Source organism: Fundulus heteroclitus, chromosome 12 (genome assembly GCF_011125445.2).
Source record: "Fundulus heteroclitus isolate FHET01 chromosome 12, MU-UCD_Fhet_4.1, whole genome shotgun sequence".
Lineage (NCBI taxonomy): Eukaryota > Metazoa > Chordata > Actinopteri > Cyprinodontiformes > Fundulidae > Fundulus > Fundulus heteroclitus.
Window position 1 is genome coordinate 33,175,831 of NC_046372.1, and position 6,915 is coordinate 33,182,745.

A 6,915-nucleotide genomic window follows, 5' to 3' on the forward strand; every position below is an offset into this window, starting at 1 on the left:
CTTGACGAAATAATTTAAGCTGATAAAATTTTCCGTTTTTATATATATATATATATATATATATATATATATATAAATACAGTAACTACAAATATGCTGTAAAGATTACGAGATCTACAAGGTTGTTTTTCAACAGTATAGAACTTTGTGTTATTCCAAAAAAAAAGTAAAAAACAAAACTGGACTTGTTTTCCGAAAAACTGTTGTCCAGTTGATTTTGTTTTTTAGTTTTTTGGAATCACCATGACCTGGATGACTGAGAATCTTCCCCAGCAACTTTGTGTTATAAATTACAAACACATACATACATATGTGTGAGTGTGTACGTCCACCCATTTTCTAACATATCTATCCCGTGTGGGGTCGTGAGGGTCCAGCATTCAATGGGCGAGAGGCGGGGTACACCCTGCACAGGTCGCCAGTCTATCGCAGGGCAACACAGAGAAAAACAGGACTAACAACCATTCTGACACACACTCATACCTAAGGTGAATTCAGGTGTTCTTGGACTGTGGGAGAAAGCCAGAGTACTCAGAGAGAACCCACACATGCACAGAGAGAACATACGCAAACTCCACGTATGTGTATATTATATTAATATATATATATACACACACACATACATATACACACACACAGTACAGACCAAAAGTTTGGACACACCTTCTCATTCAAAGAGTTTTCTTTATTTTCATGACTATGCAAATTGTACATTCACACTGAAGGCATCAAAACTATGAATTAACACACATGGAATTTTATACTTAACAAAATAGTGTGAAACAACTGATTTCTAGGTTCTTCAAAGTAGCCACCTTTTGCTTTGATTACTGCTTCGCACACTCTTTTGTGTTAGTGTGTGTCCAGCACCAGCATCCTACTTCCTGCGTGTAGCTTGTGAGAGACAATGGTCCTCCTCCGTGTCCTGTGATGTAAGTGACATCCAGTTCTCAAATCTGTTGATATACAGTATCTATATTATATATAGATATATGGATATCTGTATTTGTTGTAACCCTTTCCTGATATGTGTGGTTAATACACATCTGCCCTGTCCTTCTCATTTTTTTAAAGAAGGCTAAGAAAAGGGTGCCTCGGTATCAAATTGTGTTTATAACCCAGGTAAACATGCCTGTGCAAATTCTCAGTTATCCGGGTCAACAGCAAACGGGCTCATATCACTGATGTCCTCCACCTGAGGGTCGTCCATCGATATATCCCCTTCTTCGTACGACTCTGATGACATAAGTCCACTAGTGTCAAGGGCTTGAGCATCACACATCTGTGGCTTTCTTGATTTAATGGGGGGTGGACGTGAGAGGCATCATCTCTGGTGTTTCTCAGCCGTAACAGTGGTCAAGTTTGATTGCACGTTGACTGACTGTTCCTGTCCAGACTGGCCTTAGATCATAAGGGGACAGAAGGTCACACTGTACACCTGTGTCACAGGTCTTTTTTATAATACCCTCTGTGGCTGAATCACAGAAACTCGGTCTTTTCCTTTTTGGTGTTCTGTTGGTAGACACTGGGCTGCTCCTTTCTTGAACAGTAGCACTTGTCCTGTCGCCATTAGCACCTGTACTTCCAAGAGCTTCAGAAATCTTAAACAAACAGACACATGTAAGTATTAATTTCTCAAAAAAAACAAAACAAAAAAAAACATTTTAAACTTTATATTTTTAGAATTGTGGATCAAAATGAAGTGACATGGAATTGGTGTTATTAACACAATGCTGAAATAACAAGAAGAACTTGTGAACTTGTGCCTAGAATAGCTTGAATAATAAAACCAGGTAATTACTATGAGACGTCGTTGGCGTAAGAGGCGACGATTGATTGACAAAGTTCTTTTTCTTTTTTCTTTTGTAAAACAGAACACTGTGGGGACGGCAGTGGGTGTGAGTCTCCTTCGTGGATTTGCCAGTCGGCTTTGCTCTCCATGGACTTCAGCTACAACAAGAAATTAAAGAAAGTTAGGCCTGCAGCTCATATTCATGTACAACATCAATTCACACACATTTTATTAAAATAACACTAAAATTGCTTTGAAATCATACATAAAAGTGCCATGCGTGCCATATAATTCACTATCCATTTTAATGGTAGTCTATGATCTTAACCAACAGGAAATGTGATCTTTCACAAGTTTCTCTAAGCCCAAAAACAAGGCCAGCCACCGACGCCAGTGAGGTGTTGTGCCAAACTCGTTTTCTTGATTCAAATAAAATCTCATTAGATCATTTTGCCTGTAACTTCACTCAGTGTTCACTTGATCACACATGAAATCTGCTTTATATGATCCATTCATGCGATTCTAGCTACCAAAAAAGAAAAAAGACCAACAACTAGACAGCTGTGATGGACTCAGGAAGGTGGATTTTGGTTTCAGCAGACAGACATGTGACAATCTAATAACATAAAGCTAATATTTTTTGTAACATATCTTGAAATGACCACAGAGCCGTTTACACATGTGCTCTGAGCTACCAGTGTGAGTTTCATGTGTGTGTGTGACAATTTTTAGATCAAAAACAAGGGGGATGCGTTTTTCGGCAGCCCCTTCCTGAAAAGCGCATCCCCTTCCTGAAAAGCGCATCCCCTGCTATCTCAGAGGAGTTGACACTTGTATGACTGTATTCCTGTATGTCCATCTGTAGTTAAAGGACAAGGGTCAGCAAAAGCAAATTCTGCCCTGTAAAACAATGACAGCGCAATTATCGCTGTATGATCTGAAGCCCCATTTGGAGCTTTTAAATTGGCTTTTGAAAAACTTTGATAATTTGCTGCTGTAATATTATAATTTTTCAGAATAAAAAGCTAGTAGATGTGCATAATCAAAAAGTAACAAATACAATTATAGAGCATTCAATGTTGTAAGAAAGCCTACACTGTTTCTGGATAAATACATTATTGTATGAGTTAAGTTCTATTCCGTTTTATGCCTCTTTCCTTGTAAGTTTGAAATGTCCCATGCTCCTGAACGCACCATAGCTTTCTGACGCTCGCGAATGCATCACACTGGTCTGTGAACGCGGTGCTGTGTAGGTGCTGCACGTCTGATCTTCCGCTTAAGACAAAGCTTTGCAGTTTCAAAACTCACGTCGGCTCTCACGGTTTGTTGTTATGTGTAAATGTCAAGAGACCACAACAAATAAATCAGCCGTACCGCGGATAAAAACTTTGGATTTAATTTTGTTCATAACACCCGTACTTTTGAAAATGAATCTGCCAAATTACCACAGTTCTTTTCCCCAACAAGAGGTATATTTAAACGTTTTTATATCATTATATTATCATAAGAACAAGCAGCCCCGTTGGTCATATTTTAATCCGTTTTCCTCGTCGATATGCAGCTGTACAGAGTGAGGCGCGCTCCCGCGACAGGGGATGGATATCTCGGCAGGCATGCACTTTTTCGGCATAACACGGTGTTATGCCGAAAAAGTGCATGCCTGCCGAGATATCCATCCCCTTGCAAAACATGATGGCCGGTGTCACCGGCCATCGTGTTTTGTTTACAATTGGTACAGCTGATCGGCCTGTCGATCAATCGCAAATTCTACATTATACAGAATAAAAACCTACCGAAAATCCTCGCCATCATGTCATCTTGAAAACATTCTTCTTCGAAATGTTGGCTGCAGACCATGTGTTTTCTCTCTGGCCAGAAGTTCGATGGCAAATCCTTTCTCTTCAAGTTGGCAATCCAACGACGAACCCGTGGTGGATCACGACTCGGAAAGGTGAAAAAACTAATGTTTTTTCCACTTTTACCAGTTGTGTTGCAACATCCAACAGCCATGCACGTGGGCATTGTTGCTTTAACAATGGTCCTCGGCTTACCGCTCCATGACCTCACTTCCAGAAGACGTCTTCTTCGTCTTTTTCTTCTATTTATTTTTCTTCTTCTTCTACTATTTCTTCTTCTTCTTTAATTTTTTTGGCGGTTGACAAACAACGATCTGATGCTTTTCCGCCATCTACTGTTATGGAGTGTGGACCAGAATGACTCTCAGGAATTCAATTCTGTCATACAAATATGTTATTTTTAGACATTGAAATATTATCCTGTAAATGTTACTTTCTGAATAACTTCTAAATAATTCAAATAAATCCAATTTAACTTTTACTTACTTTACTTACATTTTTTATCAATTGCTGTCTCTCCTCCTCATATTTATTACAGTACATCACATGTTCAGTTGTTTCATCTACCCCACAGTATTTACATTTACCATACCATTGTTTCCCTAAGATAAAGTACTGTTTAAGCCAGTATGCCCAAATGTCAATCTAGAAATAATTGTTTCTTCTCTTGTTCTTTCTGTTCTTCTCATTTCTCCAGTTTTCTTTTGAATTTTATAAAACCAACGTCCTTTTTTCCTTTCTCCCATTCCTTTTGCCATTTGTCCTTCATTTTCTGTTTAATTATCATTTTAACTTTAGATTTACTAAAATTAATAATTAAATCCACAGTTAAATTTCTAACAGCTTATTTTGCTGCCTTATCTACCTGTTCATTTCCTTTAACTCCATAATGTGCTAGTATCCATACAAAATGTATTAATAAACCCATCATATTTATTCTATATAGTGTCTGTTCAATTACTATTAAAATATCTGGCCTGCTTTCTGAGTGATTATACTGCAAACTAATTAAGGATGAACTAGAATCTGAACATATGACTGATCTTAGTGGTTTAACTTCTTCCACCCATTGAACAGCTAATAATATTGCAATCATTTCTCCTGTATAAACTGAAAGTCCATCACTTATTCTTTTCCTAATTTTAACATTGAATTCTGGTACTATAAAAGCTACTCCTATCTGATTAGTTACATTTTTAGAGGCATCTGCATACATTTTTACATAACTCTAATATTTATTAATATATTCCTGTACTATATATGAGTTTAATATGAATTCCTTATATTTTATTCTTTCCAACAAATTCATATCTACCCTAACATCTGGAATCATCCAAGGTTGTATAACTGATGATGGAACTGTTTGACTTATACTAATCTGATCTATTTTGAATTCTGTAATTTTTTTCCTGCACAGTCCAACCAAAATGTCAAATTTATTTTGGTTCTTTTTCCTCCTGTACATAGTCTCAGTGCTTGGTGCTGAATTAAATCTAATTTTTGTAGATTTGTCTCTGCTGCTGAATTATAAACAATGCTTCCATAATCTATCACTGATCTAATTAATCCTGTATATATGTTCTTAAGTGCTATTTTATCTGCCCCCCCACTCCCTACCAATTAAGCACCTCATAATATTTCATACTTTCTTGCATTTGTCTAAAACTTTTTGAATGTGTATAGTCCATGTAATTCTTTCATCAAACCAAACCCCTAAACGTTTAGATTGCTTCACTTTTTCTATTTCTTGATTATATAGCTTTAATTTAACATCATTCATTTTCTTCCTTGAAAAGAACATTGTTTTAGTCTTATCTACTGAGAATTTAAATCCCCATTTTACTGACCATTGTTCAACTTTAAAAATAGCTTCTTGCATCTTTTTAGTAATAAACTCCAAATTCCTCGCTCTCTTCCACATTGCTCCATCATCAGCAAAAAGAGAAAATCCCATTCCATTATCTATATTTTGAAACACATCATCTATCATTAAAAATAATAAAGGACTTATTATACTTCCCTGTGGAGTACCAATCCAGAAGACGTCAGGAGTGAGGTGTTACCATATTTGTCCATGAATGGCTGCTCCCAGACTCAGTGATCGCGACAAACATTTATATTTTTGTTTTTTTACTGATTAACTCTAAATTAATTAAATCACCGCGAACGTATTAGTTTTAGGTATAGATAATGATCCATTGATTCTTCCTTGCTGATCGAACTTTTCCTTTAAATCTAAGGCAAGCAGACTTTTGCTTAGTTTCTCTGAAAACGTATCGACACCTAGGTGTCAGAACGTCTTCAGGTTACCCAGGTAAATTTAAGTTGTAAATTACGAATTAAAAGCTGCCAGATAGTCTAGTCTTCCTAAAAAGCATAGATTTAAAAACAAAAATATTTTAGGTCCCACAGAGGGACTTTACTCTCTGCATTTAACCCATCCTTTAGGGAGCAGTGTGCTAACGACAGTGGGTGGCACACAGGGAGCAATCTGTGGTCAAGGGTCTTGCTCAGGGGACCCAGCGTGACAAATCTGGTGTTGAACCACCGACCTTTGGGATCTCTCCAAGACACAAACACCCACTCCCACATAATGCTTAATTTCTCTTTATTTTATGAGAATCATTGTTTTATGAAATGTTTATTTCAGGATCGGAAGAGATCGGCAAACACAAATAAGGACTCAAACACTGTTTCTGTTAGAATATAAGGCACACATTTATTATTCCCCACAGAACACAGCAGCACAAAACAGCAAGCAATTCGCACACGCAAAGTAGCAAGCACTTAAAGCCTGACAAGCTTTCAAACAGGCGTGTTGTTCCATCTCTTACCATGGTTAGGACTGGGAAGTCGGTCAGTCCGGTTAGAGAGCAATCCATGCGGCCGGGCGTCCATACAACCCACGGCTGACTTCAACGACTGAGGGCGGTCCCCTCCTTTTTATACCAATAAACAAAGTATCAGATGGGAGCGAGAGTGGTCACTTCTCCCTCCCACCTGAGCTGTTCGTCCCGTTTCCAAAACAAGAAACGTTCCCAGCATCTCAGCAGTGTGTGAAGCAAAATAATATTGTAAACTCAAATAATAGCGCAAATATAAGCAAAATAAGGAATACAGAATCAATCTTTCCCACAACACATTGTCATAGGTTCCCACCACGAGTTAAAACAAGTTATAGCAAAATAACACATGTTGTTCTTAGTTTTATGTGAGCAACATAACAGACACAAGCATATATGTTGCTCTTAGTTTAAAACTAACCAG

The 6,915-nt window shown here is 37.5% G+C and overlaps 1 long non-coding RNA gene across 1 annotated transcript; it reads right to left on the minus strand.

The window, feature by feature from the left end:
• Positions 1–674: 674 nt before the first annotated feature.
• On the minus strand, positions 675–3,915 carry LOC105926815. The gene is made up of 3 exons (XR_001166249.3): positions 3,586–3,915; positions 1,802–1,950; positions 675–1,601 (listed from the first exon to the last, which is right to left on the minus strand). It is a non-coding gene; the product is annotated as an uncharacterized LOC105926815 (long non-coding RNA).
• Between the last annotated feature and the right edge of the window lie 3,000 nt (positions 3,916–6,915).